At 39.4% G+C, this 13289-nt stretch overlaps 1 protein-coding gene across 21 annotated transcripts in view; it reads right to left on the reverse strand.

Annotated features, from left to right (window-relative positions):
- EIF4G3 (eukaryotic translation initiation factor 4 gamma 3) overlaps nt 1–13289 on the reverse strand; it is a 374608-nt gene that overhangs the window by 283235 nt on the left and 78084 nt on the right. Inside the window, exon 1 of one of the 21 annotated variants that reach the window (XM_050789765.1) lies at nt 962–1964. The exons of 19 other annotated variants lie outside the window; for them this stretch is intronic. The gene's annotated coding sequence lies outside the window, so the exon portion shown is untranslated. Of the gene's footprint in view, nt 1–961; nt 1965–13289 lie in introns of those variants that run through there. One more of the 21 variants, XM_050789768.1, reaches the window with a different exon arrangement.

Consider the following 13289-nt stretch of genomic DNA (forward strand, 5'->3'; position numbering starts at 1 on the left):
AACAAGTTGAAGTTAACAATTCCAGTTGGACCTACATCTGAACCACTCAAATGGCCTTGATAATAATCAAAATAAAACATGCTGATTCACCAAATTTCTCTGGACATAGATGTGGATAATAATAGGTGAGCTACATACATTTGGCAGACTTTAAAAAGCTATATTTTAAAGAATAACTGAATGCTACTCGCATATGATAAAAATCAAAGTTTGCTGGAAGTTATACTACTGGCTGAAAGTTTTTATAGGTGTAACTATAAGATTTACAAAAATGTTAAGGCCTTGTCATTGACCTGAAATGCTAGAGCACTGTTAATATGTAATTTCAAAAAGTGAATGTAACTTTAATGTGCTAAAACTTTCAGTGATGGAACTTACGTTAAAAAATAATCATGATTGGCCAGGCACGGTGGCTCAAGCCTGTAATCCCAGCACTTTGGGAGGCCGAGACGGGCGGATCACGAGGTCAGGAGATCGAGACCAGCCTGGCTAACATGGTGAAACCCTGTTTCTACTAAAAAATACAAAAAAACTAGCGGGGCGAGGTGACGGGTGCCTGTAGTCCCAGCTACTCAGGAGGCTGAGGCAGGAGAATGGCATAAACCCAGGAGGCGGAGCTTGCAGTGAGCCGAGATCCGGCCACTGCACTCCAGTCTGGGCGACAAAGCGAGACTCCGTCTCAAAAAAAAAAAAAAAAAAAAAAAAAAAAAAAACACGATTAATCTTGAACATGAATGGTGGTTATGGCTGCACGATGTGAATTTACTTAATGCGACAGAACTGTACACTGAAAAATGATTAAAATGGTAAATACTGTGTTATGTATATTTTACCACAATAAAAAACAAACTTTTAAAATAAATAGATAAAAGAACCATGACTATGGAATAGGCAGAGGAGATTCTTCTAAGTTTGGCTTTACTATTCTGTACAAATAGCGTGCAGATTCTATCAAGGATACACAATCTTTCCGATTTTGTATTTCCTTCCTGGAGTAAAAGAAGTGAGACTCTTTTCATGGAAAAAGGTGCTTTGTGCTAAGATGATGCAGCTAACGATCAGACTTGTACGCAATGCAACCACTTTCAGTATGTATCCCTAGGAAAAAGGACAAGCAGTCATCCACATCATCCTCAACTTCACATATCCCCTACCTCAGTATTCCAAACCGTGGTTCTCAATTCAGATAGGAAGAAAGGAAAAACTCATGAATTTGAGGTATTGCTATATGTTACCTCAGGTAAAATAAAATGGCTGTTTTTTATGATATGAAACTGAAGTTTTTAACTTTGAAAAACCAAAAGGAAGGGGGCTTTAGATAAACATCCAAACCTTAAAATTAACACTTGAAAACCAAGATAGTGTGGTACTGGCAAAAGGACATGCAAACAAATCAATAAACAGAATGTAAAACCCTTAAGAAGGCCCACACAAATGTGGTGAATCGATTTTTCACAAAGGTACAAAGGCAATTAAGTAGAGAAATAGTCTTTTCAACAAATGGTGCTGGAACAACTGAAAAACCATATGCAAAACAATGACGCTCTTTACCAATACCGCACCCTTTGTACAAAAATTAATTCAAAATGTGTGCATCTAGTGTAAAACAGAAAACTATGAATCTTTTAGAAGAAACAGTAAGAGGAAACAACTGTTATCTTGGATTAGGCCAAGAGTTCCTAGATAATACATCAAAAGCATGATCTATTTAAAAAAAAAAAATTGATAGGACCAGGCACAGTGGCTCATGCCTGTAATCCAAGCACTTTGGGAGGACGAGGTGGGAGGATCACTTGAGTCCAGGAGTTTGAGACCAGCTTGGGCAACATAGCAAGCAAAGCCTTGTCTCTACAAAATATTTTTTATTTACTTTTTTGTTTGTTTGTTTGTTTTGGGGGGGCGGAGTCTCGCTCTGTCACCCAGGCTGGAGTGCAATGGCTGGATCTCGGCTCACTCCGGCAAGTTCCGCCTCCCGGGTTCACGCCATTCTCCTGCCTCAGCCTCCGGAGTAGCTGGGACTACAGGTACCTGCCACCTCGCCCGGCTAGTTTATTTTGTATTTTTTTTAGTAGAGACGGGGGTTTCACCATGTTAGCCAGGATGGTCTCGATCTCCTGACCTCGTGATCCGCCTGTCTCGGCCTCCCAAAGTGCTGGGATTACAGGCTTGAGCCACTGCGCCCGGCCTCAAAATATTTTTTAAAAAGAAGAAAATTGATAAACTGAACATCATCAAAACTAAAAACATTTCCACTGTGAAAGACATTGTTATAAGAACAAAGGGACAAGATACAGACTGTGGTAAATACTTGTAAAACTTACGTAAATAAGATAAAGGATTTATATCAAAAATACATGAAGAAACTAGGCTGGGCACAGTGGCTCATGCTGGTAATCCCAACACTTTGGGAGGCTGTGGTGGGTGAACTGCTTGAATCCAGGAGTTCAGGACTAGCCTGGGCAAGATGGCAAAACCGCATCTCTACTAAAAACACAAAAAACTAGGCAGGCATGTCGGAGCCTGTAATCCCTACAACTTGGGAAGTTGAGGTGGGAGAATCACCTGAGCCCAGGAGGTGGAGATTGCAGTGAGCTGGGATAGAGCCACTGTACTCCAGCCTGGGCAACCAGAGTGAGGCACTGTCTCCAAAAAAAAAAAAAAAAAAAAGAAAGAAAGAAGAAAGAAACTAAACACTCAATAACAAGACAACAAACAACCTAATATTTTTCAAATGGACAAAAGTTTGCTGTGGTTGCTGTTTTGAGAGACAGGGTCTTGCTCTGTCGCCCCACGCTGGAGTGCAGTTGCAGGATCATGGTTCACTACAGCTTAAGCAATCCTCCCAGCTCAACCTGTAACTGGTATGTGCCACCATGCCCAGCTAATTTTTTCATTTTTTGTAAAGATGAAGTCTCGCGCTGTTGCCCAAGCTGGTCCTAAACTCCTGAGTTCAAGCAATGCTCCTGGCCTTAGCCTTCCAAAGTGCTAGGATTATAGGCATGACCCACAGTGCCTGGCCTCAAATAGGGAAAAGTCTTAAATGAATGACACCTAATCAAAGAAAATATACACGTCGCAAATAAAGACACAAAAGGTCTTTATTTCCTTAATGAAACATCATTAAGTGCTGACAAGGATGAGGAGCAATTTGGAAGTCTCACACATTGTTGGTAGAGTGCAAAATGGTATAGTCACTTTGGAAAGCAGTTTGGCAGTTTCTTATGAAAGTTAAACATACACTAACCATATGACTCAGCAATCCCACCCGTAGGTATTTACCCAAGATAAATGACAACTTAAATTCACACAAAACCCTGAACACAAATGCTTGTAGTAGTTTCATTCATAATGTTCAAAAAAACTGGAAATTAGTCAAATATCTTCTGGCCAATATACAAACTATGGCACATCCATATAATTGATTACTAGTAGGCATTTAAAAGGAATTAACTATTAATAGACACAAAGACATGAATGGATCTCAAATGCTAATCATTTTAAGTAAAAGAACCTAGACTCACTGCACTCCTGCCTGGGCAACAGACTGAGACCCTGTCCCTGAGGGAGTGCAAGTGGTGGAGAAGCTAGACTCCAAAAGACTGTAAGTCCATTTATGTAATATTCTACTTAACACAAAACTGTAGAAATGGAAAACAGATCAGTGCTTGCCAGGGGCTAGAGGTTGGAGGCAGAGTTTATCCACAAACGGACTTTGTCAAAGGAATGTAACAGGGTAAATGGAAGTTTTCTGTGTCTTCTATGTAGTAGGTTACAAAAACCATTCATTTTTCAGAACTTATAAACTATGTATCTAAAATAAATGAATAGTCAGTTCCTCAAAAGGTTAAGCAATAGAGTCACCATAGGGTTCAGTAATTTCACTCTTAGGCACGTATTCAACAGAAAAATAAAAAGCATGTCCATGTAAAACTGGTACATGAATGTTCACATCAGCATTATATATAATAGCAAAAAAGTGGGGATAAATGTCCATCAACTGTTAGATGGACAAATTGTGGCATATCAATACAATGGGATTTTATCTGGCAATAAAAAGAAAGTGCTGATACATGTATATTACGGATAAACCTTGAAAACATATGGTAAGTGAAAGAAGCCAATCACCAAAGACTGTAATATCGTGGGATTCTGCTTCTATGAAATGTCCAGAATAGGTAAATCCATAGAGATAGAAAGTAGGTTAGTGGTTGCCTAAGCTGAAGGGAGAGGTGGGAGGAAGGAGGGTGACTGCTAAAGGATCCTGGGTTTCCTTTTGAGATAAACAACATTCTCAAACTGTGGTGATGGATGCACAACTCTGGATATTAAGTATAATTTAATACAGTTAACTGTACATTTTTACATTTTAATTGGGTGAATTTTATGGTGTGTGAATTATATCTCAATAATGCTGTTACCAAAAAAAGTAAATATTATTGCATGTAATTTACAAATATTAGAACTCCATGGTGAGACAAGCATCTTATCTGTTCTACCACTCTCACCCCAGAATCCAGAATACTGCAGAAAGAAGTCATAAACTCAAAATGTTTCATCTTCATGATCTGGTTCAACAGACTTTAAAAAAGTATGGCTTGCCAAGCACAGTTTCACATGCCTATAGTCCCAACTACTCAGGAGTCTGAGGCAGGAGGACTCCTTGAGTCCATGAAGTTCAAGGCTGAAATGCACTATGATTATCCCAAGCTGCTCTCCAGGGAGATCCCATCTCTTACAAATTAAAAAAAAAAAAAAAAAAAAAAAAAAAAAAAAAGGAGTATGGCTCATCCTGCGAACCTACACAAACAAAGAGAATTGTTATGCAACAGGAATAAACAGGCACCACACAGGAAAACAGCTGGGCTTGTGCGACAAACTACGTCCTTTTTCAAGGACAGGAAAAAAGCAATCTAGTATCCACACTCCTGAAATCTTGCTTAATGACCTCACAAGATGGAAACCCGCCCAACCTGCTTTTTGACACTACTCCTAACAAAATTCTCTCTTCACTAATATCAAGAAAAGATCCTTCTCCACAGCCAATAAACCCAAGTCAAAGCACACTTGTACTAAATCAGTGGATGAAGACTGTCAACATACCTAAGGAGAGATTTAGTTACGGTGCCTAGAAATAAGTCAACGTTATTTTCAGATAAAAGAGATCAAAGTTTAACGGTAAAAATAACTTCATGAAGTGAAAAATCATGGTTAATTATCAGAGAAAAACATCCTCCCAAAGTGCTGGGATTACAGGCATGAGCCACCGTGCCTGGTCAAGAATTTAATCTTAATTTAAATCACTGCAGGATAAAATATGCAATAGGGCCGGGCACGGTGGCTCACATCAGTAAACTCAGCACTTTGGGAGGCTGAGGCGGGCGGATCACTTGAGGTCAGGAGTTCGAGACCAGCCTGGCCAACATGGCAAAACTCTGTGTCTGCCAAAAAATACAAAAGTTAGCCAGGCGTGGTGGTGGACACTAGTAATTCCAAGCTACTCGGGAGGCGGAGGTGGTAGAATCGCTCGAACCCGGGAGGCAGAGGTTGCTGTAAGCCAAGATCGCACCACTACACTCTAGCCTGGGCAACAGGGTCTCAAAAAAACAGAGCAAGGAAGGAAGAAACGGAGGGAGGGAGGCAGGGAGGGACTCATTCCAACAGACATTCCTCCAACTTTAAATCAATGTAATCAATACCACTGTGAGTGAAACTGATGAAACAGCTACAAATTTCACCTTTATGTTATTATTGTATTTATTAAATCATTATATTGTCCAAGAACGTATCATAAATACTTTCTGGAATCAAATAACTTGTATTCTGCACACACAGGCAGGGAGCTACAATAAAGTACATCCAGACCTTCAGAGTATAACCGGTAACAAAAAACTTTCTTTTCATCACACTTGAGAGACTGGCCATCTGCTAAAGTTGTAAGTTATATACAAAAAACTTATAAATGAAATCATAAATTACAAATTAAAAATGGAATAAGCTTGAGAAGATTTATGAAATACGTGCCAAAGCCCAATTAAGATGCTGTGAATTCTCAGGCCTAGAATGCAACTAAAGAATGTTGCTAGTTTTATATGGTAAGCTATCTGAGGAAAAAAGAAAACACCAAAAAGGAAATAGTTTTAAAAATGGAGGTATTTCTGACTGGGCATGGTGGCTCATGCTTGTAATCCCACCATTTTGGGAGGCCAAGGCGGGTTGATCACCTGAGATTAGGAGTTTGAGACCAGCCTGGCCATCATGGTGAAACCCTGTCTCCACTAAAAATACAAAAATTATTTATAAAAACAGGTAGCCAGCCAGTGGGCCACAGATTGCAAACCCTGATTTTTACCTAATAAAACAGTTCAGATTATAAATGCTATGGTTATATAATACATTTGATAACAAAAACTGTAAGTTACCAAACATTAATTAAATTAATCCATGATATAGTGCTATGTTAATAAATGGACAGTGCTAAAGAGACATTCTTAAAATCATCATTAATAAAAATTTGATGGTATTATTTGAAACAGAGTATACATGACTTAAACTCAGGACTAGGTTCTTAATAATTAGAGCAATTTATTTATTAATTGACACCCTCCCACCGCCTTGACTCTTGGCATCTCTTCCACCCCATCCTCCTAATTTTCCTCCTCTCCAGATATTCTTCGTAGTCATCAATAATTAAAGCAATTTCTGATATGCCAATAGTCCACTGAAATGTTAATTCAGTAATAATGGCAGTAAATTCTTAAGTAATTTTATTCTATAACCTCAAGTAATTACTTAAAAATTAAAATAATAGATGTCAAGAGAAAAAAATGATGTATCCATCCATAGTAAAAGGAACAGGATCACAAATACATTCCATTTCAATTCTCTTTCCTATTCAACCACCTTCACTAGTACTAAAAATTTATATTGAAACCAAATATGCTTTAATTCTGACAAAGTTACTATAATAAAGGGGAAATATTTGGATGTATTTTTTTAATTGATAATATTTGTAAAAACACATGGATCTCCTCGTAGCACAACGTCTCACTAAAGCTCCTTAATGCTTTTAAGATAGGCATTGGTGTGATTTGTTTGATTTAATGTACTATAATAACAGACTGAAAATTGCAGTCCAGCAACCCAGTTCATATGGTCAGCTAAACTCTACTCCTATATCACTTTCTAGTCACTTTCCCTGTCCCTCTTCCATACTCTTGACTATTATTATCTACCCAGTCCCCTACACCAAAAGTTCACTATTTACACAGCAAGGAGGCAAGGAGGCAACCAAAAAGGAATGCTAAATCCTCCCTACCCCGTATCACTTAACTTTTATAAATCCTGTTTTAAGAGAACTGTAAAATATATATATATATAAAAAAATTATAAATAATGCCCTAGAGAATATTGAGTGTGATTCATTTTATCTGGAGATGAATGGGTAAATGGTGACTATGAGGATAAACTTACAGCAGTGGAAGAATGAAAGAGGAAAAATGAATGAAGAAACAAGATCCAGGCCAGGCACGCTGGCTCATGCCTGCAATCCCAGAACTTTGGGAGACCAAGGTGGATGGATCATCTGAGGCCAGGAGTTCGAGACCAGTCTGGCTAACATGGTGAAACCTCATCTCTACAAAAAATAAAAAAATCAGCCAGGTGTGGTGATGTGCGTCTGTAGTCCCAGCTACTTGGGAGGCTGAGGCACGAGAATTGCTTAAACCTGGGAGGCAGCGGTTGCAGTGAGCCAAGATCACACCACTGCACTCCAACCTGGGTGACAGAGCAAGACTCTGTCTCAGGAAAAAAAAAAAAAAGAAAAAGAAAAGATCCATCTCTGCTTTTTTAAGTGACCAAAATTCTGTGTTCGTATAGCACTTTGTCCACAGAATTCCTTACCATTTCATGCTGCAGGTGTTTTGGAGTCAGACAATCTTGGGTTCCATTTCTAACTTTATCCCTTAGTAAACTGGGCAATCATAGTTAACCTCGAAGCATTAGCTCCTCAATTATAAAATGGTGATAGTAAAAACAGTCATAAATTGCTCTGAGTATTAACTAAATCACTACATGAAATACTCTGCACAATGCCTGGTACATGATATTCAATCTGTTAATTCCCCTTCCTGGCCCTCAAACTAGAAGTAATATGATATGATCATGACCAGGAAAGTGGTACTAGAAAGACAAATGCTTAAGCCTTCTTGGTGGCTCACGCCTGTAATCCCAGCACTATTGGGAGGCCAAGGCGGGCGGATCACGAGGTTAGGAGATCGAGATCATCCTGGCTAACACAGTGAAACTCCGTCTCTACTAAAAATAAAAAAATACAAAGCATGAGCCGGGCTTGGTGGCAGGCACCTGTAGTCCCAGCTACTCAGGAGGTTGAGGCAGGAGAATGGCGTGAACCCAGGAGGCAGAGTTTGCAGTGAGCCGAGATCACGCCACTGCACTCCAGCCTGGGCGACAGAGCGAGACTCCGTCTCAAAAAAAAAAAAAAAAAAAAAAAAAAGTCTTCTTGAAAGCACTAGTAACATCCTTCTTCATTCAACCATCCTCAACAAATATTTTATTAGTAGCTACAAAATAGTAAACCAAACAACTTGTGGCACTTACATTCTATTGGGAGCAAACAGACCATAAGTCAGTAAACAAATGAGAAAATTAAAATAGTAAAAATTATAAAGTGGGCAAAGAACATGAACACTTTTCTAAAGAAGACATATACATAGCCAACAAGCATATGAAAAAATGCTCCACATAACTATCATTAAAGAAATGCAAATCAAAACCACAATGAGATACTACCTTACACCAGTCACGATGGCCATTACTAAAAAGTCAAAAACTAACAGAGGCTGACTAGGTTGTGGAGCAAAGGGAATACTTACATACTGTTACTGTGGAAATGTAAATTACTTCAGTCATTGTGGAAAGCAGTTTAGCAATTTCTCAAAGAACTTAAACCATTTGACCCAGTAATCCCATTATTGGGTATATACCCAAAGGAATATAAATCGTTCTACTATAAAGACACATGCACAGGTATGTTTGTCATAGCACTACTCACAACAGCAAAGACATACAACCAACCTAAATGCCCTTCAGTGGTAGACTAAAGAAAATGTAGTATATACACCATGAAATACTATATGCCCATTAAAAAAAAATGAGATCATGTCCCTTGCAGGAACACGGATGGAGCTGGAAGTCATCCTAAGACAACTAATGAAGGAACGGAAAACCAAATACTGCATGTTCTCACAAGTGGGAGCTAAAATTTGAGTACACATTAACACAAATAAGGGAACAACAGACACCAGGGCCTACCTGAGGGTGAAGTGTGAATGGAGAGTGAGGATCGAAAAACTACCTATCCAAGTACTATGCTTATTACCTGGGTGATAAAATAATGTGTACAGGCCAGGCGCGTTGGCTCACACCTGTAATCCCAGCACTTTGGGAGGCCAAGGCAGGTGGATCATCTGAGGTCAGGAGTTCGAGACCAGCCTGGCCAACATGGTGAAACCCCATCCCTACTAAAAAAAAAAAAAAAAAAAATACAAAAATTAGCCAAAGGTGGTGGCGCAAGCCTGTCATCCCAGCTACTCAGGAGGCTGAGGCAGGAGAATCACTTGAACCCAGGAGGCCGAGGTTGCAGTGAGCGGAGATTGCACCATTGCACTCCAGCCTGGGCAACGGGAGAAACTCTGTCTTTAAAAAAAAAAAAAAAATCTGTACACCAAACCCCCACCATGACATGCAATTTACCTATATAAACAAACCTGCATATATACCCCTGAACCTAAAATGTTTTTTAAGATTAAATAAAATACATAAAAAATAGTGAAAATGGTATGAAGAAAATTTTGTTAAATGACATGAGAGGAAGGCAATAGTATTCCAGATAAAGTAGAAGTAATTTCTGAATTGAAATCTGAATAATACAAATCAGCCCATCCTATGAAGAGAAAGGGAAAGAGCATTCCAGGAAGGTAGGCATCTGGCGTACAGGTTTTAGGTGGAAAAGGGCTGTGATCAAGGATAAGAGTGGTCGGGCACAGAGACTCACTCCTATAATCCCAGCACTTTGGAAGGTCATGGTAGGAGGATCAGTTGAAGCCAGGAGTTCGAGGCCAGCCTGGGCAACTTGGCAAGAACTCATCCCTACAAAAATACAAATAAAAAATTACGTGGGCATGGTGGCATGTGCCTGTAGTCCTAGCTACTCAGGAAGCTGAGGCAGGAGGGTCGCTTGAGCCAAGGAGTTCAAGGTTACAGTAAGCTATGAATGTGCCACTGCACTCCAGCCTGAATGACAGCAAAACCCTGTCTCTCTTTTTTTTTTTTTTTTTTTTTGTTAAGGATCAAGGGAGCTATGCAGAGAGTAATAATTAGAGTTTGGAAATTTAAGCCGGAGCTACATCACTGAGAGGCTTGTAGGGCCTGGTAAGCAATATGAATTCTTTTAAGATTAACAGGCGACAATGGGAGAATTTAAACAGAGGAGATCCATAATAGTACTGTTAAAGACCATTCATTGTTTATAAAAAAAAAAAAAAAAACGGAGAAGGGTAGGAGAGGAAAGAAAAGAAGCTGGGAGATTATAGCAGTTGTCCAAATAAAAGGTAGTGGCCTAGAAGACAGTAGGAAAACAGAAATGAATGAGGAGAAAAGGACTAGTTTAAATAGTAAAACCAAGGGGATTAGCTATTGCATAAGAGGCATGAAGGAAAGGAATAATCAAGAATAGTTTACAGATAGTTTATCTTGAGTAGTTAAGCAGACAGCAGTACTAGTTGCCAAAACTGGAAAGGAACAGGTTGAAATAGAAGTATAAAGGAAATCAAAAGTTCTATTTTGAGCATATAAATTCTGAAATGCCTATGAAAAATCCAGGAGGAGATGTAAATACACAAAGTGAATATATGAATATGCAATTCAGGCTAAAACTCTGATCCAAAGATACAAATTTGAAAGTAATGAACATAAAAATGGCATTTAATGCCAAAATAAAAAATTTTTTTAAAAAAAAAAGGAAGAGGTAAAGGACCTGACAATAAGACAAAGGAGGAATTAGTAAAGCAACTTGCAGAGAAGTGGCAACTGAGGTCGGAGGAAAACAAACAGATGTTAGGACACCACCATTCACAGAAGGAACTATTGTATTCAAAATACTCTTCACACTTTACATTCTATTGTTGACACATCAGGACAAGGGCAACTTACCTACCAGCCCTACAGGAAACCAGAGAATCAAGTTTCACACCATATGGGCTACTGTACTCTATACAACATATTGCTAAAATTTTTTTCAGCATTCAAAACAAAGTATGGGAAAATGCAAACTCTCTCTTGGAACTGAAATAATACATTCAGAGTATCTAACAGTGTCTGGCAGATACGAAAGTTCAATAAATGTTACTATCATGGTGGTTATTTAGAAAACTATCCAATTTTTTTTTGGCCGGGCGCGGTGGCTCAAGCCTGTAATCCCAGCACTTTGGGAGGCCGAGACGGGCGGATCACGAGGTCAGGAGATCGAGACCATCCTGGCTAACACGGTGAAACCCCGTCTCTACTAAAAAATACAAAAAACTAGCCGGGCGAGGTGACGGGCACCTGCAGTCCCAGCTACTCGGGAGGCTGAGGCAGGAGAATGGCGTAAACCTGGGAGGCGGAGCTTGCAGTGAGCTGAGATCCGGCCACTGCACTCCAGCCTGGGCGACAGAGCGAAACTCTGTCTCAAAAAAAAAAAAAAAAAAAAGAAAACTATCCAATTTATTATTTTATTATTTACTTATTGAGATGGAGTCTTACTCTGTTGCCCAGACTGGAATGCAATGGCACCATCTTGGCTCGCTGCAACCTCTGCCTCTTAATTCAAGCAATTCTCCTGCCTCTGCCTCCTTAATAACTGGGACTACAGGTGTGTACCACCATGTCCGGCTAATTTTTTTGTATTTTTAGTAGAGACTGGACATGTTGGCCAGGCTGGTCTCAAACTCCTGACCTCAAGTGATCTGCCTGCCTCAGATTCCCAAAGTGCTGGGATTACAGGAATGAGCCACTGCGCCCGACCTGCAAACTATCCAATTTTTAAAAATGGCTTAGCATTTACAGTCACAAGTTTTATTGGCTAAGAGATGAGTTCTGAGGTTCCAGAGCAGGGGTCTCCACAAGATAGCTACAATCTTAATAGGTTTGTCAAATGTATAAAGTTTTATTAATGAAACAAGTGATACTATTAGTGTGAGCATTACATCTATTCATACAAGTTATTTGGTTTGTTTTTCTTCTTGTTTGAAACAGGATCTCATGCTGTCACCCAGGCTGGAGTGAAGTGGTACAATCATGGCTCACTGCAGCCTCAACTGCCCCGACTCAAGCAATTCTCCTGCTTCAGCCTCCTGAGTAGCTGGGACTACAGACACGCGCCACCATGCCCAGGTCACACAAGTTACAATTCTTTTTTGGCCAGATTGGCTCATGCCTGCAATCCCAGAACTTTGGGAGGCCAAGGCAGGAGGACTGCTCGAGCCCAGGAATTTAAGGCCAGCCTGGGCAACACAAGGAGAACTCATCTCTACAAATAATAAAAAAAATTAGCCAGGCACAGTGGCACACTCCTGCAGTCCCAGCTACTCGGAAGATTGAAGTGGGAGGATCGCTTAACACTGGGAGGCAGAGGACGCAGTGTTGAGATCACACCACTACATTCCAGCCTGGGCACTCCAACCACTGCACATAGCAAGGCCCTGTCTCAAACAAAGAAAAAATACAATCTTTGAAAGAATAAACAAAGAAAATCTGACCACTTGCTAAGAAACCATCTCTTAAGTAATATCCATGAGGAAGGTCTAAAATAAGCTAGGTATATAAAATAGATGTACAATCAACCCTATTATTCAGAAATCAATTCCCTATGTTACATATAAACTATTGTACATGTTTATATGTAATATATATAAATATGTATAACCACTTCTACTATTGTCTTTTCACTCATCATTAGATTATTAGACAATGGAGAAAGGAGGGGAATGTTGACAAAACGGGTTGTCAATTTTACTGTATTACATCCTTCCAGTGTAGGACACTGTTTTAAAGTTTAGTAACGTATTTCATTTCATTATTAATTTCTGAATATGAAGGCTTAAATATAAAAGTACTAATATAAATGCAAAAAGATGTTAAAGAAATAAATGTTTTATCTTCTAAAACTACAAGGGGCCAGGTGTGGTGGCTGACGCCTGTAATCCCAACACTTTGGGAGGCCAAGGCGGGCA

Source organism: Macaca thibetana, chromosome 1 (genome assembly GCF_024542745.1).
Source record: "Macaca thibetana thibetana isolate TM-01 chromosome 1, ASM2454274v1, whole genome shotgun sequence".
Lineage (NCBI taxonomy): Eukaryota > Metazoa > Chordata > Mammalia > Primates > Cercopithecidae > Macaca > Macaca thibetana.